Source organism: Triticum dicoccoides, chromosome 6A, assembly GCF_002162155.2.
Source record: "Triticum dicoccoides isolate Atlit2015 ecotype Zavitan chromosome 6A, WEW_v2.0, whole genome shotgun sequence".
NCBI classification, from domain to species: domain Eukaryota; kingdom Viridiplantae; phylum Streptophyta; class Magnoliopsida; order Poales; family Poaceae; genus Triticum; species Triticum dicoccoides.
The window spans coordinates 103,198,476-103,224,791 of NC_041390.1; the positions used below are offsets into that span (position 1 = coordinate 103,198,476).

Sequence of the window (26,316 nt, forward strand, 5' to 3'; positions counted from 1 at the left end):
GCGGTGGACATGTGTTGATGGATGAACACATGATGGTGGCGCTATCTGGCGTCGTGGTGACGCCAACGGCAATTGGGCCTCTGTCAAGGTTTATGCATTGATCTCTCCTGGAGATGGGACGGCCAAAGATGGTGGCAGCTGATTCTAGAGCGAGCGCATGTGGTGCTCGCTGAGAACGCGTTGGACCGGTTTGTGCCCTAGGCCCGGCGATGCCGCTTGATTACGGTGTCCGATTTTAGATATTGAACTTCGGTGTGAGGTCTGGTTAGGTTTTAATGAATAATTAATAAAATAATTGTATGCATCACTATGATGTAGAGACTAGGGCTGTTTCTTTTTCAAAATATATGGCTACGTATGCCCACCCATCCATCCACCGATGGGTCATAATCTCATAGACCACAAGTACCAAATACGTGGTATCCCACAAAGAAAGAAGAGTGATGGCGTATAGTATTACGGTATGCATTATTATGTAGGTGGTGTTGGAATTATATAGTACTTCCTTCGTTCATTTTTATAAATCATTTCAGACAACTGAAAATGAGCTACTTTGCGTTTTGTCTGAAACGTCTTCAAGATCTTATAAAAATAAACAGAGCGAGTATTACTTATGCAAGAAAATCAGCTGGATGGCGTGTAGACGTTGCATCTGCACGACATGTTCAGTAAAACGTGGCACGGTGGATGCGACAGTACAGCCAGCTACAAGCATATATTACTATGTGTGTGAGCGTACGTAGAGGGGTACCAGCTAGCTGTCGTGTACGCTGCAGAAATTGGTGTTGCCTTTCCCGAGGAGGGCTTGGCTCGGCCCGGTCCGCCGGTGCTCCATTGGATAAAAAAGCCACGTTCTCACCCTCACTCAGCCAACAGCATGGACCCCGAAGCGACTCAACTAGGCTCGTGGACGAGTCGAGTGCATGCGTCGCAGAGATACTCCGATGCAGTGCGTCCTGCGTCTTCACAGCCGACCGTGTCAACTTGTATGCGGTGCCCGTGTCGATTGGAGGCGCAGCTGACCGGGGCAAGGTGATGTATGTGCGCCATTACTCGGGATGCTCATCCACAAGACCGCACTGTAAAGGTGCTATTCCTAATGCCTCCTATTCCAAACCCCGCTCCATTGACATGGATAGGAACAATCACTAAATGGTGTCGGTAAAATAATTGTTAGTCTTCTACTATGACAGGCACAAAATGAGGTTGATGCTCTCTGGCTATATATCACCTTGTTCCGTGAGGGTGATCGATGATGCTTTAACTAGGGGTTGGGGCACCACCTTGTGGCGCCTCTTGAGAGTAAGTTGGGCGGTGCCAGGTTGGGAGGCACTCATTCCACTTGCTTTGTTGCTATATTGTAACACATGGACATGGCATGTGAGAAGTTGCAACAACAAATTTTGAAAGAGCTAAATAAATGACACTCAAATACAAAGAGAGCATCTGAAACACAAAGCACCGAAAGGCATGAAATAGAACCAGACAGGGATACAGTTCACACATACTTAAGAAATAATGAATCAGCATATTCTGCAGGTTTTTGCAGTGGTAAGAATTCAACATTCAATTGTGACATTTAGTGCTATACCAAAACAATAAAAACACAACGACGGGAAGTTTAAAGGGTATTCAAGCTAAATGCTTAAATTGTAAAATCACCACGAAATATGTGACGAAAATGCAAATTAGTTCCATGGAGATCTTTGGCTACCAGTTCTTGAGATGGCGGATTCTGAGACATGTCCTGCAAATCAACCATACTATTCAATAAGCCAGAAATTGTGTACACATCAACTGGAGTAAAAACATGCTTTCAATGCTAACAGGTAGAGGAAGACACTCTTTAGCATGTCTCCTAAGAACAGAGAAACTACCATTGGTACTCGTATCCGAAATTGTAAGTGTCTTGCAAAAGGAATGTATGATGCCTTTCTCAAGTTCTTCTGGCTCCGGACGCACCTTACTAATCAAGGGGCATCTCAGATAGTGTCAAACATCTAAATAACCTTGTCATTCTACCTTCTCTAGACAGAGCAAATATATTTTAGAATTAAACATAGGCACAACTGACAGTTTCAACCCCATGAATTCAATGCAAAAGAGCATAATAGATTCTAGAATAACTTATGGAGATCTAAAACTAAGAGCAAACCTTCAGCCGGAGGAGCAGTGTAGCTGAGGAGCATCGTTCAGCGGCGGAGTTCACTAGTCAGGGGAGCCGAGTGCAGCACTTCTCACAATTGAACTATCATTAAAGGGACAAACAAAAAGAAATGTTTAAACTGAAAAGGATATACCTCACGTTCCAGCTCAAGTTGAATGTTCTTCTCTAGGCTCCTTTTCTCCATGAGGTGATAGGATGTACTGCAATCTATCTCATCTCAAGAATCCTCAAATCTGCTAGGAATAAATAAATGGTAATTTAGCATCAGTATGTGGTTAATGAACTGTTATGCATCCCCACAAAAAATAAACAAAGTATGGCGTGCTTAGTTTTTAAGCTGTTGCAGATAACAATTCACGAAATGTTCATTGCTCTTCTTTAAACATAAAATTAAGTTGCAGATAAATCATGTTGACGGATGATTGTCACATTTCATCTTATGTGTTCCGCAATGAAAAGCTATTATTGAAAGATAATCCAGTATCCAAACACTCAATTCCAAAAGCACTTCAACACGACGAAGTTATCAATATCATAATCAAATCCAGCTCAATGTCAAATGGAGCCTTAAAAAAGTGGCATGCCTAAATTTGTAAAGAAGACTTCTACAGTTCTGCAGAGCAAACAAGAATGTTGTACGTGCAGTTAATGGCTTGATGGTAACATTATCCTTTGCAGATTGTCCTTAGGACTAAAGGCTATCTTTCTTACAAGCAGACAGGCTTCCACCCCAAATTCCCAATTCCTTCCCTTTTTGTTGAGACAAAGCTTAGGAAATGGCATATGGTCCAATTCAGGTGATATGGATAAACTAAGACACTTTCTTTTCATACAAGAAAAATGCAACTGACTGTAGGAACCAAATTGCAGGACCAAATTCTCACCTACTACCAAAAATGCAACTGACTATAGGAACCAAAAATGCAACTGACTGTAGGATTCAAGATCATTACAAGAGACAAATCACAAGAGCGAAAATTTACACCACAATATCAACAAATTTGGTACCAAGAGATCCTACAATTATATAATCAAAATAGAAGCAAATCACCTGAGGACATCTTCTTCTTATAGGTACGTGCAGACCCATACTCCTCCTTATCTTCTTCTCAGTTTTATAGCAAACCCTACTGATCAAATAGAGGCCACGCCTTTGATTTCAACATCTATAGCAGACCCTACTGATCAAATTGTTGCAAAGGATTAGCTATGTATAGCACACACAAATCCATTTTGTTAATCAACCCATAAAAGTACGGCGTTACCCCATACAATAACTTCACTAACAGATTCAAACCTAATGCGGAACAATTTGCAGCAGTATAGACCATGTATTGTTGTGTGCATAGTACTTGGGCAAATAGACACGATTCCAGATATAAAAGAGAACATAGTACTTGTGCATTGCAGAATGGAACATGACGTGAACGCGCTTGCATGAACTCCATTGTCTAAAATAGAACACACATACTACATCTTCTCCCAGCAAGGCGGAAAGGGTAAGAGAATCAAAGGGGGGCAAGGGCGCATACCTTTTAGGTGGTGACAGCATGGTCCAAGGCGTCCACCAGCGCTGAGTCATTCCACATAGCTTGTCACCCTTCCCCATCTCCTCTCCTGCCAAGATTGTGTGGCTTCCTCCTCCGACCTGCTGCCCCTTCCCACCAACAAAGAGGACGAAAAACGAAAGGTGCCTCCGCTCCAGTAATACCAGCCACCGCCACAAGTCAAGCTAGAGGTGTGCACACTTGAAACAAGAAGAAATTAGGTGGTTGAGGAGCTCGCCAAGATCCAGGCAAATTCCATGGGAGGGAGGATAAAAAAAGAAAGACACCGAGTCGAACTAACCCGCTCTTGTTGCTTGGCATCGGTGGCGACCAAGCAATCGGCGAGTTGCTGCATCCTACCGCCTCACCCACTGTCGGTGTCAAAACCGACGGATCTCGGGTAGGGGGTTCCAAACTGTGCATCTAGGCCGGATGGTAACAGGAGGCAGGGGACACGATGTTTTACCCAGGTTCGGGCCCTCTTGATGGAGGTAAAACCCTACGTCCTGCTTGATTGATATTGATGATATGGGTAATACAAGAGTAGATCTACCACGAGATCAGAGAGGCTAAACCCTAGAAGCTAGCCTATGGTATGATTGTTGTTTGTCCTACGGACTAAAACTCTCCGGTTTATATAGACACCGGAGAGGGCTAGGGTTACACAGAGTCGGTTACAATGGTAGGAGATCTACATATCCGTATCGCCAAGCTTGCCTTCCACGCCAAGGAAAGTCCCTTCCGGACACGGGACGAAGTCTTCAATCTTGTATCTTCATAGTCCAGGAGTCCGGCCGAAGGTATAGTCCGGCCATCCAGACACCCCCTAATCCAGGACTCCCTCAGTAGCCCCTGAACCAGGCTTCAATGACGACGAGTCCGGCGCGCAGATTGTCTTCGGCATTGCAAGGCGGGTTCCTCCTCCAAGTACTTCATAGAAGATTTCGAACACAAAGGTAGTGTCCGGCTCTACAAAATAAGTTTCCACATATTGCCATAGAGAGAATAATATTTACACAAATCTAATCTGCTAACGTATTTCGTAGCGTGACATCACACCACGGCCAAGTCTTTATTCGAATCATTTTATTGTCCCACCTCAGCGCGTTTAGCGAGGCGGTTTCCTTGGCACGTCTTGTTAAAGCAGAGATCGTGTCCCCTTATTCGGGATTCTCATCAATACGGGCGTGGGTAACCCAACCGTACCCGTTGGTATATTTTCTCGATCAAAGGCGAGTCCCCAAACGGTCACGGGGAAGGCCCTTGGTATTCAACCTCTTATAAAGAGACCAAGGCCTTACTCCTTTCTTTCAATCTCAAACGAGTTCGCCCTTCGCCTCGAGTTCCAACACCCAAGGTTCCAGATTTCAGGCGCTTCGGACCTTCGACAATGTCCGGTTCCGACCTTCGAGGCCGATGGATGCCCTCCTCCGTCACGGAGGAGGATGTGCTGAAGTTGAGAAAGGCCAGGTTCTTGACCGGCGAAATCTCGCATAGGCTGCCTGCTCAAGGGAAGGTCATTCCCACTCCCAAGCCTGGTGAGAGTGTGGTGTTCATGTCTCACTTCCTTCGGGGGCTAGGCTTCCCGACGGATCCCTTCGTGAGGGGGCTCATGTATTATTATGGGCTGGAATTTCACGACTTAGCCCCTGAGTCCATCCTCCATATTTCCTCATTCATCGTCGTGTGTGAAGCCTTCCTCTGTATCACTCCTCACTTCGGACTATGGCTCAAGACCTTCAAAGTAGAGCCGAAGATGATCGAGGGACGGCACGCGGAGTGCGGAGGTGCTTTTATAAGCAAGAATGCTAGTACTCCATGGCCCAAGGGCTCTTTCCAAGAGGAGTCCAGCTTATGGCAACGAGAGTGGTTTTATATTACCGCTCCCAGGGCCCCTAAGTGGGTGGCGCCACCTGCCTTTCGCTCGGGTCCCCCGCCACGACTGGCGTCGTGGGTCAATACGGGGCTGGACTGGGGGCCGGCAAAGGACGTGCCCCTATTGCAGGGCCACATCCGAGATCTCCTAGAAAGAGACATCAGTCTGGTTGTGGTGACGTAGGTTATGTTAATTCGCCGAGTTCTGCCCTGCAAACGTCGCCCCCTCCGCCTGTGGGAGTTCAACCCGGAGGGACCACGAGTTCTCCAACATTTTCTTGGCATGACGCCCGTGGAGGTGTACAAATTGTTCTTGGGACCACAAGTAGTGTGTCTGGATTCTACGGAGGACGCAGGTCTGAGCTGCAATCGTCCGGATACTCAAGTAAGTAGCCTTGTGCCCGGACTCGCTATCCGTATATTTATCATAAAATTGCCCCTAAAAGAGTTGTCCTTTAAACAGGAGTGGGTAGCGAAAGCAAAGCTAATCAGGTGTCCGGCCCCCCTCCTCGAGACCACGCCGGGTCCCGTGCTAGTCAGGATGTTGGAGGTTGTGCCTTCAAAGGAAAGCGAGGGAGGGGACAAGGAAGCTACAAACTTCTCAAAGGAGGTTGTCCGGAAGGGAGGAATCGAAAATTCCTCTCCTCAGGGGAAGAAGAGGACCGCCTCTGAAGACCCGGAGACCATGGCCTTAAAGCGAGGGAAGAAATCTTCGCCAGAGGGTCCTGTGCTGGGGGATACTTCGGCCGAATTATGCCCTCGAGGGGATCAGCCCTCCACCGAGCCGTAAGTAGAGAGGAGTTTTCTTTTTAAGAAACGAGAGAAATCCCTGCTTTATATCTGAGAAAAGTAATCGAAAATTTACCTTGTAGCTCGGACCTTAGCCCTTCTCAGCAGAGCTCGTCTTCGGGGGATCTTCTTCCGGAGATGATGGAGAGCGGAACGCCTCCCCCTGCCGTACCGCCTTGCGAGGCGGGCGACCCTGAGGTATCATCACGGAGGGTTTCTCCAAATCCGGCGGGGCCGGAAGGTAGTCATATGGCCCCCCAAAGCCCTCCGCGTCCGACCTTCGAAAAGGGCCATCGGACGAGTCCGGCGCCGTCTGGTGCGCGGTCGGAGGAGCTGAAGGATCTGCTAGGGCGAGCATCCATCTCAGAGGAGCACCGTGCATTGATGGGTACGGTGATTGAGAGGATTTCATCCACGGAGAGCGGATTGCATGAGTCCGTCAGGAGTTTACTGACAGGTTTTGAGGTACGCGAAATAATGTACCATTTTTGGACAGTTGCGCATAAATAAGATGTGCCCTGTGTAGATAGTAGCCCCTGAGACTCTGTGTGTTGTCAAAAGTGACGGCGCACAGAGGATCATAATCCCAGGTCTAATATGCCGCCTTTATACGTAGGTGGCGAAGTGTCCGGTGGCCAGCCGGACTAATGGATTTGCCGAGCTAAAGCGGCAACTTGACGTGGCATATGCCGACATCACGCTTGTCCACAAGCGGTTTAACGAGGCACAAGGTATGTAATTCCGTCGGCGGCGCCTGGTAAGAGGAGCTTTATGCCAGTATCTTACAATGTGTGCGCTTGATGCAGATGGTGTTGCTGCCATGGAGAATCTTCGGGCGGAACTTGCCCGAGCCAAGGAGCAAGCCAGGAAAAGTGATGCGGCTGACGGAAAGGCAATTGAGGAGCTGAAAGCCGAACATGCTGCTCACTGCCAAAGCAAGAAGGAAATGGCCGAGATGGCCGTGAGGCTGAAGAACGTTGCTGACCGTTGCAAGCTTCTTGAAAAAGAAGATCGGGCGGAACGGACGGACCTGAAGAAGGCCGTTGCCGGTGCCAAGGTGCTCGCTCTGCGATGAGAGCTATGAAGGAGGAGCTGCGTCAGGCCGGAGAGATCGCGGCTAGAAAGCCCTTTATACTGCGGAGGAAGTTCTGTGATTCTAAACATGCTCCGTTAGACCAGATGTGGAGTACGGCGGACACCTATCTGGATTTAGCAGCGAGTGCCGCAGATGCGGCTGAACACTTCCAAGATCAAGAAGATCGCAAAGTGGAAAAGCTCTTCTGGTCACAGTTCCACAATCCAGAGCGTCCACTATCATTAGCCGATCGTTTGGCCGAATGGGCCGAGATAAATAGGTTGTCCGGACTCGCCATGAAGTATGTCATGAATCATCTGTGGCCAGAGAGGCCAGAGCCGAAAAGTTATTTCAACTTGGTGTAGCAGTTCCTTGGTGTGGTGCCGCATATCAATGCGATGAAGAGGTCAGCGTGCATAGAGGGTGCGCGGATGGCTCTTGCCCGTGTTAAGACATACTGGGCGGAAATGGAAGGCACCGTTGTTGCAACCCCAGACTCAGATGGAAGCTGAGTACCTGCCGGGCGCTATTTTCAGGAAGTTCTGCAAGGCGCTCGTTTAATAGAGACGCAGTGCTCGAAGGATACTATATTCGAATAGCATGTATTATTATAAAACAATATTTTGATAAATTGTAGAAGCTTTTTATACTTGTGCCTGCAAGTATTGGAATACCTCATGTGCGGCCGTTTAACATATACGTGTATATAATCTGAAAGATGGCAGTCGTCGGCTTCAGCCCCCACACACATAATGCGGGGGTGTTTGCAGAAGGCGCATTTTCACACTTGATCCAACGTCTTGGTCCTACAAAGGAGGTGATAGCGCAGCGAACTAGGCAATCGGACTATGATGATTTATCACTTTCACTTAGCCATAGGAGTTTGACATTGAGGCTACTTATATAGCCCCTGGTGGCGCCTGCGCTCGCCCAAACTCGGGGCGCGTATGTGCCTGGCCGGGAAACGGCCCTTCGTTAATGCGGAGGAATCCTAAAGATTCCGGTAAGTCATCGAGTGGTTGACCAGTCTCACGCTATATCATGACAGTCAGTTTTCGGCTTTCTCTACTGAGGTGCTCGCCTGGCCGAACCGGGGCACAATCGCAGTAGTCCTCCTGGTGCCGCCTTAGCCGATAGAGCGGAACGTAAGGCAGCAAAACACATGAGCCGGGCAAACCCAACATTTGACCAAAGACATGATTCGGAGCTGATGCATATAAGGCCAAACTCGCGACGCCGAACACTCCCTAAGGTATTCGGTCTTTATGAGGGCGGGCAGGATAACACCCTTAGTAATAAGCCCCTAGTGTCCAGGTACGCGCAAAACTCTGATGTGGCCGCATGCCAAAACGCCAGCCTCCTCCTTGGTTATACCAAGAAACCAGGGGATGTGTATCAACAAGAGAGAGTAAAAAAGGTTTACGCAGGGTCTTAATCTGAAAAGAATCCTTGGAACGGGTCCCTGCTGCACGTCTGCGCCTATGTCTCCGTTGTGACGTATCCTAGACGGGTGTAGCACGTTGTTCATCTGTAAAAGAGAGGAACTTAGTTAAAGAAAGATCGTGTCGAACATGAGTTATACTAAATAAACAAAGTATAAATCGAAATGGGTAAGATTGAGCTTTATTGTCTCTTGTTTTATATGCGCGGAGCCCCTAGTGCAGGGGTATACGGTTATTAAGCCTTTATCAATTGTATGTTTATGCCGGGCTCGTCTAGCCGTGTCCGTGGTCTTGACGACCTGTTTAGATGCTTTGGCTGGTGAAGCCGCTTTATTGTGGGGCTGTCAAGGCAGCCGCACTATTTTCCGCGCGGGAGGAACACTCAATGTTTTCCCTTTAATGAGATGATGCCTCGTGGACCGGGCATCTTAAGCGTAAGAGATGCATAATGCGGTATTGCGTTAAAGCGGGCGAAAGCTTCGCGTCCCAGCAGTGCTTGATAGCTACTTGAGAATGGGGCGATGTGGAAAGTTAGTTGTTCGCAACGGAGGTTATCGGGGGAGCCGAACATAACTTCTAGCCGGAGAGAACCCATGCAACGGGCATCCGGGCCTGGCGTTACCCCTTGAAAGGAGGTTTTGCTATGGAGAATTTTGGTTGGGTCTATCCCCATGTTGCGGATTGTGTCTTGGTATAACAGGTTTAGACCACTGTCGTCGTCCATCAGGACATTTGTAAAATGGAGTCCGCCGATTATTGGATCTAATACCAAGGCAGTCCAGCCTGCGCTCCGGATACTTCTAGAGTAATCCTGATGGTCGAAGGTGATCGGTTTTAACAACCATTGGTGAGACTCCTTTGGGATAGGCCGTATGGCGCGTATCTCTGGTGGCGCCGTTCTGTTCGTCACATGAAGTAAGTGTACTGTTTTGACTTCTTGTGGGAAATCCTTTTGTTTTCTGGTGCTCTGCTTGTGGGGTTCGTCGTCGTCCTCACTTGGTGTGTCGAGCCCCTTGTGTTCGGCGTTGAGTTTGCCGGCTTGCTTGAAAACCCAACAATCTCTGTGAGTATGGTTCGCAGGCTTCCCGGGAGTACTGTGTATTTGACATATCTTGTCCAAGATTTTGTTTAAGTTGGATAGCTCGTCCCTGTTATCCTTGAGGGACCGCTTTCTCTGATTCTGCCGCGAGCTTTTGAATCCAGCGTTGACCGCCGTGCTCTTTGGGATGTTTCCCTTATTCCGGCGCTGGTCCTTGCTGCGTCGTGGTTTTCCGTTTCCATCCCTAACTTTAGATGTACATGGGTCGCTAGTGCTACATCTTGCCAACCAGCTGTCCTCTCCTGCGCAAAAGCGGGTCATGAGGCTTGTTAATGCGGCCATTGTTCTTGGCTTTTCTTGGCCGAGGTGTCTGGCGAGCCATTCGTCTCGAACGTTTTGCTTAAAAGCTGCTAGGGCTTCGGCGTCCGGACAGTCGACTATCTAATTCTTTTTAGTAAGAAATCTGTTCCAGAATTTCCGGGCTGACTCTCCGGGCTGTTGAGTTATGTGACTGAGATCATCTGCATCCGGAGGGCGGACATAGGTCCCTTGAAAATTTGCCCGGAAAGCATCCTCAAGCTCTTCCCAACTTCCAATGGTGTTTTCGAGAAGGCTTTTGAGCCAATGCCGGGCTGGCCCTTTAAGCTTGAGGGGTAAGTATTTTATGGCGTGGAGGTCATCTCCTCTGGCCATGTGTATGTGGACGATATAATTCTCGATCCAGACCCCAGGGTCTGTTGTTTCGTCGTACGCCTCTAAGTTTACGGGCTTGAATCCCGCTGGTAATTCATGGTCCAGCACCTCATCGGTGAAACATAGGGGGTGTGCGGCACCCCTGTATTTGGGTGTGTCGTGATGTTCAGATATTTGTTGTGCTGCATTGCCTACTAGAGCTTGCTTTCTTGGCCCGTATATAGATCTGGTTGTGCCGTCTTTTTGATGCGAATCCTTTGGTGGATCGCATGCCGGCTTGTGTGCGGCGCCGCTTGCCGCTCCATGCTGGCCATGTGGTCGTCCATCCGACCGGATGGCTTTCCTATTTTTTGACTGCGGGGGCTCTAATGCCTCCTCGTCAAATTCAAGCAGTAGTTTTCGCTTTGGATAGCTTTTTGTGCGGCGACTGCTGTGACACCCCCAAAATTTTGGCCTTGTTTTATTAAATTAAAATTTTTGCCAGGAATTAAAACTTTGATTTTTTTTGACTCCTTTTTGATTTTTTAAACATTTCCTTTCTTATTATCATTGAGTTGTTCCCTAAAATGAAAACCTTTCAAATATGTTATTGGACTTGTTTAACCTCTCAAGAAAAACTTTTCTTTTATTAGTATAACTAATTACATAATTAATTTTCTTGATCTTTATTTTCTTGAAAAATGGTTTTTCAAGGTTATATGGCCATATTTGAACTACAACCATTTGATAAATTCACTTAAAATTCCAACCAAAATTTGAAGATGTCATGTGATGTTTTTAAATCACTTTTATACAAAAATATCTTTTATTCATGAAATATTTTGAGCTCTGCACCCAATTTTTCTTCTCTGGTCCAGAGTGCAATTTTGCACTACAACCCATTTAAATATTTCTTTCTAGCCTCCAACAAAATTATGGGATATTGGTAGTAGCATATGATTAAACATTATGCAAAAACCTAGTGCTGTTCTTTGAAAAATTTGAGTGAATCAACCTCATTTTCATTCTGGTCCAGCCTTGTGATTTCTACTACAACCCTATTTAATTTTGCTCCAATGATCTTGTGATTTCTCCTACTTGTAGACAGCCCTACCAAACCCCTAAATCCAGGAGCATGCACCCATTGGTTCATTTTTGGTTCATGAAATAATGCCTTTTTCTTTCTGTCCAGAATTGATGTTTTGCAAAACTTGCACTAACAAGTTTCTGCTTTTGGCAAACTAACTTCATCACCTCCTTATGCATCTAAGGAGACCCTGATCTGGAGAATTTGGCCACTCCAAGAAAAGACCCTGATCTGGAGAATTTGGCCACTCCAAGAAAAGCCTAGGTGCCTGTGGCATTTTATCAAACACCCTGTGTGCATAGCCAGATTTGGCATGGATTCAAGTTTACACTGTGAACTTGCACCTCTGATCAAATTAACCTGTCCGCTAAACCTCTAGATGACTTTAACCTAGGTCTGTTAAACCCCAACATCACCCGAGACCTCTAGCATGCAATGGCATTCCGTCGAGCATGTTCCGTGCGTGCTCTGGGCGCGAGCAGAGCACGCGTTTTGCATGTGCCGCGCCCGAGCCGGCGCGTCGCGCCCCTGGCCTTGCCACCACTGCAGAGCCACGCCACTCGCTCCCCTCTCACCGCAACACGCCAAGCAGTCCCTCGCCACGTCCCCGACAGGCCAGGAGCTAGCCGCCACGGCCGCCGACAGCCCCTGCTCCGTTCAGCGCCGCCCAAGCCTCTCCCGCTCGCCACCTGGCCCCTGGAACAGCGCGAGCTCATCCACGAGTGTGTCCACTAGCGCTCGTCGCCGCCACGACGCCCTAGCTACAGAATGGCGGTCGCCAGCGACCTTATCCGCGGCCACCGTCGGAACCGACCCCGATCGCCTATTTAAGGAGCCCCGAGCTCATCTCCGCACGCAGGAAGTCCCAAGCCATCTCCCTAGGACCCTCATTGGCAGCCAATCGACCCGGGGAGGGCTCCTTCCCCATCTCCGACAACCGCAGTCGCCGCCTCTGCCCCGGCCATTCCGGCACCACCAGGGCCTCCCCCTCTCCATTCTCTTCGCCAGGAACCTCCTCATGCTCCCGTGAACCCATCCCCCTACTCGATTTTGATCGGGAACCACCGTAGCCCCAAACACACCTTGCTCCCGAAGCTCCCTCTGCCGCGAAGCTCGTCGCCGGCAACTCCGTCCACGTCGGCGACCATGGCGGGTACCCCCGAGTTCGTCTCGACCTCCTGAGCACATACATGCACTCAGATCAGCGAGGGACGCCGCCATTCGCCGGCGAGCCTCGCCGGAGCTCCGCCCCTGTTCGGTCAGGGGGAGACGACGCGCGCGTGGACCAGTCAAACCTGACCAGTGGGCCAGGCGGGCCCACTGTCGGTGACTCACGCGCCAGCCACGCTGGATAAGTGGAGGCGTAAAAGGCGCAAATACGTCTTCTCTGTCCGAAAACGTAATCTCTTTTGAAACGTTTTCCTTTTCCTGATTTTATTAAAAACAGATTTTGACCATAACTTTGACTGCCTATAACTTTTTAAATATAACTCCAAATGAATTAATTCTTTTTCCTACATCTCTCAAATATTGTCTAGTTTATTTTAAGATTTATTTGAAAATTTTCCAAACAACTTTTTTGTACTGTTTTTGAAATATGTGTTATTTGCATATTTTTTGGAAATAGGATTTTTGGGAGAGAAGGAAGCTTTCAAAAAATTTGGAGAGCACCCCCACCTCTCCACACCATTAAAGGCAAGCATTCTGAACCATGGAATAATATTTTTGGTGTGTTAGTTGACACGTTTATAACACCACCTTATATCGGAGAACTTGTTATTTCATGTGATATGATCATTTGCATGAATGCATATTAGTGATTTCCTTGCTGTTGGAAATGAATATACTGGTGATGGTAAACATCCTCATGTGCCTTGCATGCATACCGAAAAGAAATCCGGGAAAAGCCTCTGCCTTGGGTAGGCGTGAGCTTATCGCCGGTCACCGTCGGGACGGTTACGTCCGGTATGGCATGGTAAGGTATATTGAGCTTATCGCCTCTCAAGATGGCAATATTCCCCGTGAGTATGGGTACCCGCGGGGATTTACCCGTCATGGAGCGGGGATGGGGGACAAATTAGCCCCATGGGTATTGTTTGGTGGGTACCCATTAGTCTCGCGGGGCGGGGATGGGTATGAAATTCCCCCCGTGGGGACTCCAGAAAACTATGCCATTCGTACTACAAATGCAGAATATATAGATTAATACCTAGGTATTTTACATAATTATTTTTCTTCACCTCTCCTAACAACCATTTCTTCTCCAATCTCACCTATCCCAGTCAGCTTTGAAATCCCCATGGATACCCGATATTAACAGGGATGGGGGGCGTTTTGTCCCCGCGAAGCTTCACGAGGATCGCGGGTAAGGGGATTGGCGGGGATCGGGGCGGGGACGGTGGAGTCTAAAGGAAATATGCCCTAGAGGCAATAATAAAGTTGTTATTTATATTTCCTTATATCATGATAAATGTTTATTATTCATGCTAGAATTGTATTAACCGGAAACTTAGTACATGTGTGAATACATAGACAAATAGAGTGTCACTAGTTTGCCTCTACTTGACTAGCTCGTTGAATCAATGATGGTTATGTTTCCTAACCATAGACATGAGTTGTCATTTGATTAACGGGATCACATCATTAGAGAATGATGTGATTGACTTGACCCATCCGTTAGCTTAGCACGATGACCGTTTAGTTTGTTTCTATTGCTTTCTTCATGACTTATACATGTTCCTATGACTATGAGATTATGCAACTCCCGAGTACTGGAGGAACACTTTGTGTGTTACCAAATGTCACAACATAACTGGGTGATTACAAAGGTGCTCTACAGGTGTCTCCGATGGTGCTTGTTGAGTTGGCATAGATCGAGATTAGGATTTGTCACTCCGATTGTCGGAGAGGTATCTCTGGGCCCTCTCGGTAATGCGCATCACTATAAGCCTTGCAAGCATTGTGACTGATGAGTTAGTTGCGGGGTGATGCATTACGGAACGAGTAAAGAGACTTGTCGGTAACGAGATTGAACTAGGTATGAGGATACCGACGATCGAATCTCAGGCAAGTAACATACCGATGACAAAGGGAACAACGTATGTTGTTATGCGGTTTGACCGATAAAGATCTTTGTAGAATATGTAGGAGACAATATGAGCATCCAGGTTCTGCTATTGGTTATTGACCAGAGACGAGTCTCAGTCATGTCCACATAGTTCTCGAACCCGTAGGGTCCGCACGCTTAACGTTCGGTGATGATCGGTATTATGAGTTTATGAGTTTTATGTACCGAAGGTAGTCCGGAGTCCCGAATATGATCACGGACATGACAAGAAGTCTCTAAATGGTCGGTACATAAAGATCGATATATTGGATGACTATGTTTGGACTTCGGAAGGGTTCCAGGAAAGTTCGGACAAATACCGGAGTACCGGGGGTTACCGGAACCCCCCGGGGAGTGTAATGGGCCTATTGGGCCTTAGTGGAGAAGAGGAGGGGCGGCCAGGGCAGGCCGCACGCCCCCTCTCCCTCTAGTCTGAATTGGACAAGGAGGGGGCGGCGCCCCCCTTTCCTTTCCCCTCTCTCCTCCTTCCCTCTGTCCTACTCCAACTCATGGAAGGGTTAGAGTCCTACTCCCGATGGGAGTAGGATTCCCCTTGGGGCGCGCCTAGGAGGGTCGGCCTCTCCCCCTCCTCCACTCCTTTATATACGGGGGAGGGGGCACCCCATAGACACAAGTTGATCAGTTAATCTTTTAGCCATGTGCAGTGCCCCCCTCCACCATAATCCACCTCGGTCATATCGTAGCGGTGCTTAGGCGAAGCCCTGCGTCGGTAGCATCAGCATCACCGTCATCACGCCGTCGTGCTGACAGAACTCTCCCTCGAAGCTCTGCTGGATCGGAGTTCATGGGACGTCACCAAGCCAAACATGTGCTGAACTCGGAGGTGTCGTGCGTTCGGTACTTGGACCGGTCGGATCGTGAAGACGTACGACTACATCAACCGCGTTCTCATAACACTTCCGCTTATGGTCTACGAGGGTACGTAGACGATACTCTCCCCTCTCGTTGCTATGCATCACCATGATCTTGCGTGTGCGTAGGAATTTTTTTGAAATTACTGCGTTCCCCAACAGTGGCATCCGAGCCAGGTTTATGCGTAGATGTTATATGCACGAGTAGAACACAAAGGAGTTGTGGGCGTGGGTATATACATATTGCTTGCTGTCACTAGTTGATTCTTGATTCAGCGGCATTGTTGGATGAAGCGGTCCAGACCTACATCACACGTACGCTTACAAGAGACTGGTTCTACCGACGTGCTTCGCACATAGGTGACTGGTGGGTGTCTATTTCTCCAGCTTTAGTTGAATCGGATTCAATGAACATGGTTCTTTCTGAAGATCAAAAAGCAATCACTATGCCGCGTTGTGGTTTTTGATGCGTAGGTAAGAACGGTTCTTGCTCAGCCCGTAGCAGCCACGTAAAACTTGCAACAACAAAGTAGAAGACGTCTAACTTGTTTTTGCAGGGCATGTTGTGATGTGATATGGTCAAGACATGATGCTAAATTTTATTGTATGAGATGATCATGTTTTGTAACACAGTTATCGGCAACTGACAGGAGCCATATGGTTGTCGCTTCATTGTATGAAATGCAATTGCCATGTAATTCCTTTACTTTATCACTAAGCGGTAGCGATAGTCTTGGAGGCAATAGTTGGCGTGACGACAACGATGATTTGATGGAGATCAAGGTGTCAAGCCGGTGACGATGGTGATCATGATGGTGCTTTGGAGATGGAGATCACAGGCACAAGATAATGATGGCCATATCATATCACTTATATTGATTGCATGTGATGTTTATCTTTTATACATCTTATTTTGCTTAGTTCGGCGGTAGCTTTATAAGATGATCCCTTACCAAAAATTTCAAGGTATAAGTGTTCTCCCTGAGTATGCACCGTTGCGACAGTTATTCGTGCTGAGACACCACGTGATGATCGGGTGTGATAAGCTCTACGTTCACATACAACGGGTGCAAGCCAGTTTTGCACACGCGGAATACTCGGGTTAAACTTGACGAGCCTAGCATATGCAGATATGGCCCCGGAACACTGGAGACCGAAAGGTCGAGCGTGAATCATTAGTAGATATGATCAACATAGTGATGTTCACCATTGAAAACTACTCCATCTCACGTGATGATCGGACATGGTTTAGTTGATATGGATCACGTGATCATTTGGATGACTAGAGGGATGTTTATCTAAGTGGGAGTTCTTAAGTAATATGATTAATTGAACTTTAATTTATCATGAACTTAGTCCTGATAGTATTTGCATAACTATGTTGTAGATCAAAAGCTCGCGATGTTGCTCCCCGTTTATTTTTGATATGTTCCTAGAGAAAAATAAGTTGAAAAATGTTAGTAGCAATGATGCGGACTAGCTCCGTGATCTGAGGATTATCCTCATTGCCGCACAGAAGTATTATGTCCTTGGTGCACCGCTAGGTGACAGACCTATTGCAGGAGCAGATGTAGACGTTATGAATGTTTGATAATGCTCAGTATGATGACTACTTGATAGTTTAGTGCACCATGCTTTACGACTTAGAACCGGGACTTCAAAAATGTTTTGAACGCCACAGAGCATATAAGATGTTCCAAGAGTTGAAATTGGTATTTCTCTAGTCACTATCACCAAGTTACTAGAACTTCGTGATGAACTATAATATGCAAGGGATAATAGAAACGATTCCCAAGCTCTTCATGATGCTGAAATCGACGAAGGTAGAAATCAAGAAAAGCATCAAGTGTTGATGGTTGACAAGACCACTAGTTTCAAGAAAAGGGCAAAGGGAAGAAGGGGAACTTCAAGAAGAACGGCAAGCAAGTTGCTTCTCAAGTGAAGAAGCACAAGTCTGGACCTAAGCCTGAGACTAAGTGCTTCTACTGCAAAGGGACTGGTCACTGGAAGCAGAACTGCCCCAAGTATTTGGCGGATAAGAAGGATGGCAAAGTGAACAAAGGTGAAGAAGCACAAGTCTGGACCTAAGCCTGAGACTAAGTGCTTCTACTGCAAAGGGACTGGTCACTGGAAGCAGAACTGCCCCAAGTATTTGGCGGATAAGAAGGATGGCAAAGTGAACAAAGGTATATTTGATATACATGTTATTGATGTGTACTTTACTAGTGTTTATATCAACCCCTCAGTATTTGATACTAGTTCAGTTGCTAAGATTAGTAACTCGAAACCGGAGTTGCAGAATGAACAGAGACTAGTTAAGGGTGAAGTGACGATGTGTGTTGGAAGTGGTTCCAAGATTGATATGATCATCATCGCACACTCCCTATAGTTTCGGGATTAGTGTTGAACCTAAATAAATGTTATTTGGTGTTTGCGTTAAGCATGAATATGATTTGATCATGTTTATTGCAATACGGTTATTCATTTAAAGTCAGAGAATAATTGATGTTATGTTTACATGAATAAAACCTTCAATGGTCATACACCCAAGGTGAATGGTTTATTGAATCTCGACCGTAGTGATACACATATTCATAATATTGAAGCCAAAAGATGCAAAGTTAATAATGGTAGTGCAACTTATTTGTGGCACTGCTGTTTAGGTCATGTTGGTGTAAAGCGCATGAAGAAAATCCATGCTGATGGGCTTTTGGAATCACTTGATTATGAATCAGTTGATGCTTGCGAACCATGCCTCATGGGCAAGATGACTAAGACTCCGTTCTCCAGAACAATGGAGAGAGCAACTGATTTATTGGAAATAATACATACTGATGTATGCGGTCCGATGAGTGTTGAGGCTCGTGGCGGGTATCATTATTTTTTGACCTTCACAGATGATTTGAGCAGATGTGGGTATATCTACTAAATGAAACATAAGTCTGAAACATTTGAAAAGTTCAAATAATTTCAGAGTGAAGTGGAAAATCATCGTAACAAGAAAATAAAGTTTCTACGATCTGATCACGGAGACGAATATTTGAGTTACGAGTTTGGTCTTCAACTAAAACAATGTGGAATAGTTTCACAAATTCATGCCACCTGGAACACCACAGCATAATGGTGTGTCCGAACGTCATAACTGTACTTTATTGGATATAGTGCAATCTATGATGTCTCTTACCGATTTACCACTATCATTTTGGGGTTATGCATTAGAGACAGCTGCATTCACGTTAAATAGGGCACCATCTAAATCCGTTGAGACGACACCATATGAACTGTGGTTTGGCAAGAAACCAAAGTTGTCGTTTCTTAAAGTTTGGGGTTGTGATGCTTATGTGAAAAAGTTTCAGCCTGATAAGCTCAAACCCAAATCGGAAAAGTGCGTCTTCATAGGATACCTAAAAGAAACTGTTGGGTACACCTTCTATCACAGATCCGAAGGCAAGACATTCATTGCTAAGAATGGATCCTTTCTAGAGAAGGAGTTTATCTCGAAAGAAGTGAGTGGGAGAAAGGTAGAACTTGATGAGGTAATTGTACCTTCTCCCTAATTGGAAAGTATTTCTTCACTGAAATGAGTTCAAGTGATGCTTACACCAATTAGTGAGGAAGTTAATGATGATGATCATGAAGCTTCGGATCAAGTTACTACTGAACCTCGTAGGTCAACCAGAGTGAGATCCGCACCAGAGTGGTATGGTAATCATATTCTGGTGGTCATGTTACTTGACCATGACGAACCTACGAACTATGAGGAAGCGATGATGAGCCCAGATTCCGCGAAATGGCTTGAGGCCATGAAATCTAAGATGGGATCCATGTATGAGAACAAAGTATGCACTTTGATTGACTTTCCCGATGATAGGCAAGCCATTGAAAATAAATGGATCTTAAAGAGGAAGATGTACGCTGATAGTAGTGTTACTATCTACAAAGCTAGACTTGTCGAAAAAGGTTTTGACAAAGTTCAAGGTGTTGACTACGATGAGAGTTTCTCACTCGTATCGATGCTTAAAAGTGTGTCCGAATCATGTTAGCAATTGCCACATTTTATGAAATCTGGCAAATGGATGTCAAAACTATATTCCTTAATGGTTTTCTTAAACAAGAGTTGTATATGATGCAACCGGAAGGTTTTGTCAATCCTAAAGGTACTAACAAGTTGTGCAAGCTCCAGCGATCCATCTATGAACTGGTGCAAACATCTCAGAGTTGGAATGTACGCTTTGATAGTATGATCAAAGCATATATTTTTATACAGACTTGCGGTGAAGCCTGTATTTACAAGAAAGTGAGTGGGAGCACTACAACATTTCTGATAAGTATATGTGAATGACATATTGTTGATCGGAAATAATGTAGAAATTTCTAGAAAGCATAAAGGAGTGTTTGAAAGGAGTTTTTCAAAGAAAGACCTTGGTAAAGCTACTTACATATTGAGCATCAAGATCTATAGAGATAGATCAAGATGCTTGATATATTTTCAATGAGTACATACCTTGACAAGATTTTGAAGTAGTTCAAAATGGAACAGTCAAAGAAGGAGTTCTTGCCTATGTTGCAAGGTGTGAAGTTGAGTAAAGACTCAAAACACGACCACGGCAGAAAATGGAAAGAGAATGAAAAAGTCATTCCCTATGCCTCAGCCATAGGTTCTATAAAGTATGCCATGCTGTGTGCCAGTTCTATTGTATACCTTAGCTTGATTTTGGCAAGGGAGTATGATAGTGATCTAGCAGTAGATCACTGGACAGCGGTCAACATTATCCTTAGAGGACTAAGGGAATATTTCTCGGTTATGGAGGTGATAAAAGAGTTCATCATAAAGAGTTACGTTGATGCCAGCTTTTGACACCGATCTAGATGACTCTAAGTCTCTATCTAGATACATATTGAAAGTGGGAGCAATTAGCTAGAGTAGCTCTGTGTAGAGTATTGTATACATAGAAATTTGCAAAATACATGTGGATCTGAATGTTGCAGACCTGTAGACTAAACTTCTCTCACAAGCAAAACATGATCACTCTTTCGGTATTAATCACATAGTGATGTGAACTAGATTATTGACTCTAGTAAACCCTTTGGGTATTAGTCACATGGAGATGAGAACTAATCACATAAAGATGTGAAGTATTGGTGTTAAATCACATGACGACGTGAACTAGATTATTGACTCTAGTGCAAGTGGGAGATCGAAGGAAATATGCCCTAGAGGCAATAATAAAGTTGTTATTTATATTTCCTTATATCATGATAAATGTTTATTATTCATGCTAGAATTGTATTAACCGGAAACTTAGTACATGTGTGAATACATAGACAAAGAGAGTGTCACTAGTTTGCCTCTACTTGACTAGCTCGTTGAATGAATGATGGTTATGTTTCCTAACCATAGACTTGAGTTTTCATTTGATTAACGGGATCACATCATTGGAGAATGATGTGATTGACTTGACCCATCCGTTAGCTTAGCACGATGATCATTTAGTTTGTTGCTATTGCTTTCTTCATGACTTATACATGTTCCTATGACTATGAGATTATGCAACTCCCGAGTACCGGAGAAACACTTTGTGTGCTACCAAACATCACAACGTAACTGGGTGATTATAAAGGTGCTCTACAGGTGTCTCCGATGGTGCTTGCTGAGTTGGCATAGATCGAGATTAGGATTTGTCACTCCGATTGTCGGAGAGGTATCTCTGGGCCCTCTCGGTAATGCACATCACTATAAGCCTTGCAAGCATTGTGACTAATGATTTAGTTGCGGGATGATGCATTACGGAACGAGTAAAGAGACTTGCCGGTAACGATACTGAACTAGGTATGAAGATACCAACGATCAAATCTCGGGCAAGTAACATATCGATGACAAAGGGAACAACGTGTTGTTATGCGGTTTGACAGATAAAGATCTTCATAGAATATGTAGGAGCCAATATGAGCATCTAGGTTCCGCTATTGGTTATTCACCGGAGACGAGTCTCGGTCATGTCTACATAGTTCTCGAACCCGTAGGGTCCGCACGCTTAACGTTCAGTGACGATCGGTATTATGAGTTTATGTGTTTTGATGTACCAAAGGTAGTTCGGAGTCCCAGATATGATCACAGACATGACGAGAAGTCTCGAAATGGTCGAGACATAAAGATCGATATATTGGATGACTATGTTTGGACTTCAGAAGGGTTCCGGGCAAGTTCGGACAAATACCGGAGTACCGGGGGGTTACCGGAACCCCGCGGGGAGTGTAATGGGCCTATTGGGCCTTAGTGGAGAAGAGGAGGGGCGCCAGGGCAGGCCGCGCGCCCCCTCTCCCTCTAGTCCAAATTGGACAAGGAGGGGGCGGCGCCCCCCTTTTCTTTCCCCTCTCTCCTCCTTCCCTCTCTCCTACTCCTACTGATGGAAGGGTTGGAGTCCTACTCCCGGTGGGAGTAGGATTCCCCTTGGGGGAGCCTAGGAGGGCCGGCCTATCCCCCTCCTCCACTCCTTTATATACGGGGGAGGGGGCACCCCATATACACATGTTGATCAGTTGATCTTTTAGCTGTGTGCGGTGCCCCTCTCCACCATAATCCACCTCGGTCATATCGTAGTGATGCTTAGACGAAGCACTGCGTCGGTAGCATCATCATCACCATCATCATGCCGTCGTGCTGACGGAACTCTCCCTCGAAGCTCTGCTGGATCGGAGTTCGTGGGACGTCACCGTGCTGAATGTGTGCTAAACTCGGAGGTGTCGTACGTTCGGTACTTGGATCGGTCAGATCGTGAAGACGTGCGACTACATCAACCGCGTTCTCATAACGCTTCCGTTTACGGTCTACGAGGGTACGTAGACGATACTCTCCCCTCTCGTTGCTATGCATCACCATGATCTTGCGTGTGCGTAGATAATTTTTTGAAATTACTACGTTCCCCAACAGAGTCATCCCCGGTCATCGCCGTCCCCGTTGCCACCTTGAGTCCAGGCTATACAATGACTTGATCATCAAGTTACAAAATTCAGTGAATAAATGAATTGACCAAGACGTAGAACGACAAGGAGCAAAACTTACGATATCCATGAGTGACGCACTCGTTAACCACCTTATTTTCACTTGTCCAATGGCACCACAGTACCTAGGTTTTTTGGACCATTCTCAGAAAAATAGGGTGAAGGAAATTAGACCTCAACAAGACAGTGGATGAAGCAGGCGAGATGGGGGTGAAACCATCAATGTGTCCAAATAAGTAAGTAATCATCCAATAGATTTCAATATTCATAGAGGTTCCCTAGCTGGTAAAAGTAGTTTGATTATTGTTGGGGCTTCCTGATAGTATTATCTTTGCTAGAAGTGTTCAAATTTTCTTTTATTTGTATTTTAGATTTGAACTATCGCTTATTATCTTGCTAGCACGTGTGGATTTAATACATAAAATACACTTATAATGAAAGTAACCTGAGAAGCCGAATCCGGTGCTTCACGTTCAACCCCCCTCCCCCTACTCCGACTATTTAAGCCAGACGGACATGGCCCGGAGTCATACCCCTTCGATCCCTTCTCCCGTCATCCGAGCCACCCTTAAACCACCTTCACATTCTTGCCATCGCCATCGCCTACTCCTTCGCCATGTGGTACAGGGGCCTCACGTCGGCTTGCCACGTCCAAATCGCAACAAAACTCCATGACTCAAAAGGATCGGTGCCATCCCCGCATTAATGTGTGCCAACCTCTAAGGGGGTGGAGGAGGTTGATCCCACAAGGAGCCACGTGCGCCCGCACCGGTCATGGAGGGGGCGCCTGCGCCTCGTCGCCAGGAGGAGCTTTTGCCCGCGTCGTCGATGGAGGGAGAATTTTCCCTTGTCGCTGATGGAGGAGCCACCAATGCCAGGGTTCTGCAGGCTTCAAGCAAAGCGTCACTACAACTGGGTGTTGGTGGAGGTGCATGATAAAGAGCAGGCTTTGCATCGATTGAGGAGCCTCCGGTGTCTATGTTCAGGCAGCTACTGGCAGAGTAGCACTAAAACCTCCAGCTGCTGGAGGAGCATTGTCCAGTGGAGGACCAGCTGCAGACAAAGTGTGTGTCCTAGTTGCCATCATGGAAATGGTGGAGGAGGACCCAACGGTCGTAGACAACAGTGTATTGCCAAGGCTTTGTGCGTCGGTTTAGATATTGTGTTGCATGTTCCGAGTTGGAGTTTTCTGGTGTCCGCCTCTTTGGTCACTTTATAGTGTTGGTTTGTTTTCCCTCACTTGATCTTGTTCATGTAGTTCTGAAGGAAATATGCCCCAGAGGCAATAATAAAGTTGTTATTATATTTCCTTATATCATGATAAATATTTATTATTCATGCTAGAATTGTATTAACTGGGAACTTAGTACATGTGTGAATACATAGACAAACAGAGTGTCCCTAGTATGCCTCTACTTGACTATCTCGTTAATCAAAGATGGTTAAGTTTCCTGAGCATAGACGTGTGCTGTCATTTGATGAATGAGATCACATCATTAGAGAATGATGTGATGGACAAGACCCATCTGTTAGCTTAGCATAATGATCGTTAAGTTTTATTGCTATTGCTTTCTTCATGACTTATACGTATTCCTCTGACTATGAGATTATACAACTCCCGAATACTGGAGGAACACCTTGTGTGATATGAAATGTCACAACATAATTGGGTGATTATAAAGATGCTCTACAGGTGTCTCCGAAGGTGTTTGTTGGGTTGGCATAGATCGAGATTAGGATTTTTCACTTCGAGTATCGGAGAGGTATCTTTGGGCCCTCTCGGTAATGCACATCAATATAAGCCTTGCAAGCAATGTGACTAATGAGTTAGTTACAGGATGATGCATTACAGAACGAGTAAAGAGACTTGCCGGTAACGAGATTGAACTAGGTATGATGATACCAACGATCGAATCTCGGGCAAGTAACATACCGATGACAAAGGGAATAACGTATGTTGTTATTGCGGTTTGACCGATAAAGATCTTCGTAGAATATGTAGGAACCAATATGAGCATCCAGGTTCTGCTATTGGTTATTGACCGCTGGAAAGATGAGTTGATTTCGGTCGAAATCGATATAAAGATCACCGGAATCGGATGCACGGTTTGAAAATGGCAAGCAAAACAAGAATGGCACAAATCTGTGATTAACAGCACGATGCCATCTAGAATGCAACAACAAACTAAGCTACTTCACTCCAACATAGCAACAAAGCACATGGCAGTGATCTACTCAAGATGCTTGACAAAAGATGAACACTGAGCTACGGCTAAAACACACAAGAGCAGGTTCAAACAAGCATGGCAAAAGTGCAAAAGATATCAGCTTCACAGACTTAGTGAATACTAACATGTCAGGAATTAACATCAGGAAGCAATGTTTAGAGCAAGCTAACAACATGCTACGGGATCAGATCATTGAAAACAAGGGCACGGCATGAATCTACTCAAAACATAGAACAAAATTCCCCTACTGACCATGAGCAAAAAGGGGACAGAAAATATGATGGCACACATGTAAACATAGCAAGTTTCGTTAACAGATTCAGACTTAGCAGAAAACTGAGCATGGCATAAATAGAGTTATGAAGGCCTCTTTGCGAGCTCGATTCACTCAACACAAGGCATTGCATGACAAGATAAGAATATCATCAGCAAGAAGACATGATTATGAAGCTAACCAAAGCAAGAACAAGCTCATAGCTTGCATGGATCAACTACAACAACCTTGGCAAAATTGATTAACACGTAAACAATCTGCCAGGAACATTTTATAGCAAAAGTAGAGCAAGATTGAGACATGCTAGGGCACTCCATAATTTCAAACAGGGGCATGGATGGATAGAGCATAACCATATGTCAAAATAATCCTTATTGAACATACTCAAAAGAAGCATGGATCTCACTGTAGCAACATGAATACATGGCATAACAATATTAGCAGAGAAATGACTTGGTGAAATTCTAAGTCTCTGAAATCAGCAATATTACAAGAGCTACTTTGCATGCTTGTGCTAGTCACCATATTGATCACAAAAATACATGGCATACACCCCTGTAAAGATGGCATGACATATCCCAAAACACATGTAGAGCTCATGCCCATATGCAACACACATCAATAGTAGCAAAAATGACAAATGCTCATACTCTGCTAAGTAACAGGAACTAACATTTTATAACACTATTGCATCAACAATTTGGGCATCAAAATGGACTCAAACAAGCATGTCACAATGGAACAAAATGAAGAGCACATCCTGACGAACATTTTGATATATGGCACGCACAAAACGGAGCTACGGATGAGGAGTTATGATGCGATGAACAGGGCTTCAAAATGCAAAATAAAATAACTATCTCGGGGTCAACCTCAGATTTTAGATCTAGGGTTCCTCGCGCGTGGATCGAGGATGGCCGGGGTCGGGCTCGCCGGAGAAGGCAGGGGGCGGCGGCCGGAGCTTCGAACGGAGGAGGCCGGCGACATGGAGCTTCGGACGGAGGAGGACGGCGGGGCACCGGACCGGCATGGCAGCGACCGGAGCAAGGCGGACTCCGGGCGGCGGTGCGGATGGTCACGGCGAGGCGGCGAAGGAACCGTGTCGGCGAAGTGGCGGCGGGCGTGCGCGGGCGCGGCGTCC

The 26,316-nt window shown here is 45.9% G+C and overlaps 1 long non-coding RNA gene across 9 annotated transcripts; it reads right to left on the reverse strand.

Moving 5' to 3' along the window:
* Positions 1-1,476: 1,476 nt before the first annotated feature.
* Positions 1,477-4,174, reverse strand: LOC119318927. Of its 9 annotated transcripts, none has more exons than XR_005154281.1 (6): positions 4,016-4,174; positions 3,700-3,914; positions 3,219-3,345; positions 2,156-2,400; positions 1,878-2,027; positions 1,477-1,747 (listed from the first exon to the last, which is right to left on the reverse strand). It is a non-coding gene; the product is annotated as an uncharacterized LOC119318927 (long non-coding RNA). The 9 variants fall into 9 exon arrangements; XR_005154282.1 differs by having other exon boundaries at positions 1,878-1,966; positions 2,156-2,208; positions 2,301-2,400; positions 3,700-4,174; XR_005154275.1 differs by having other exon boundaries at positions 1,878-1,966; positions 2,156-2,233; positions 2,301-2,400; positions 3,700-4,174.
* Between the last annotated feature and the right edge of the window lie 22,142 nt (positions 4,175-26,316).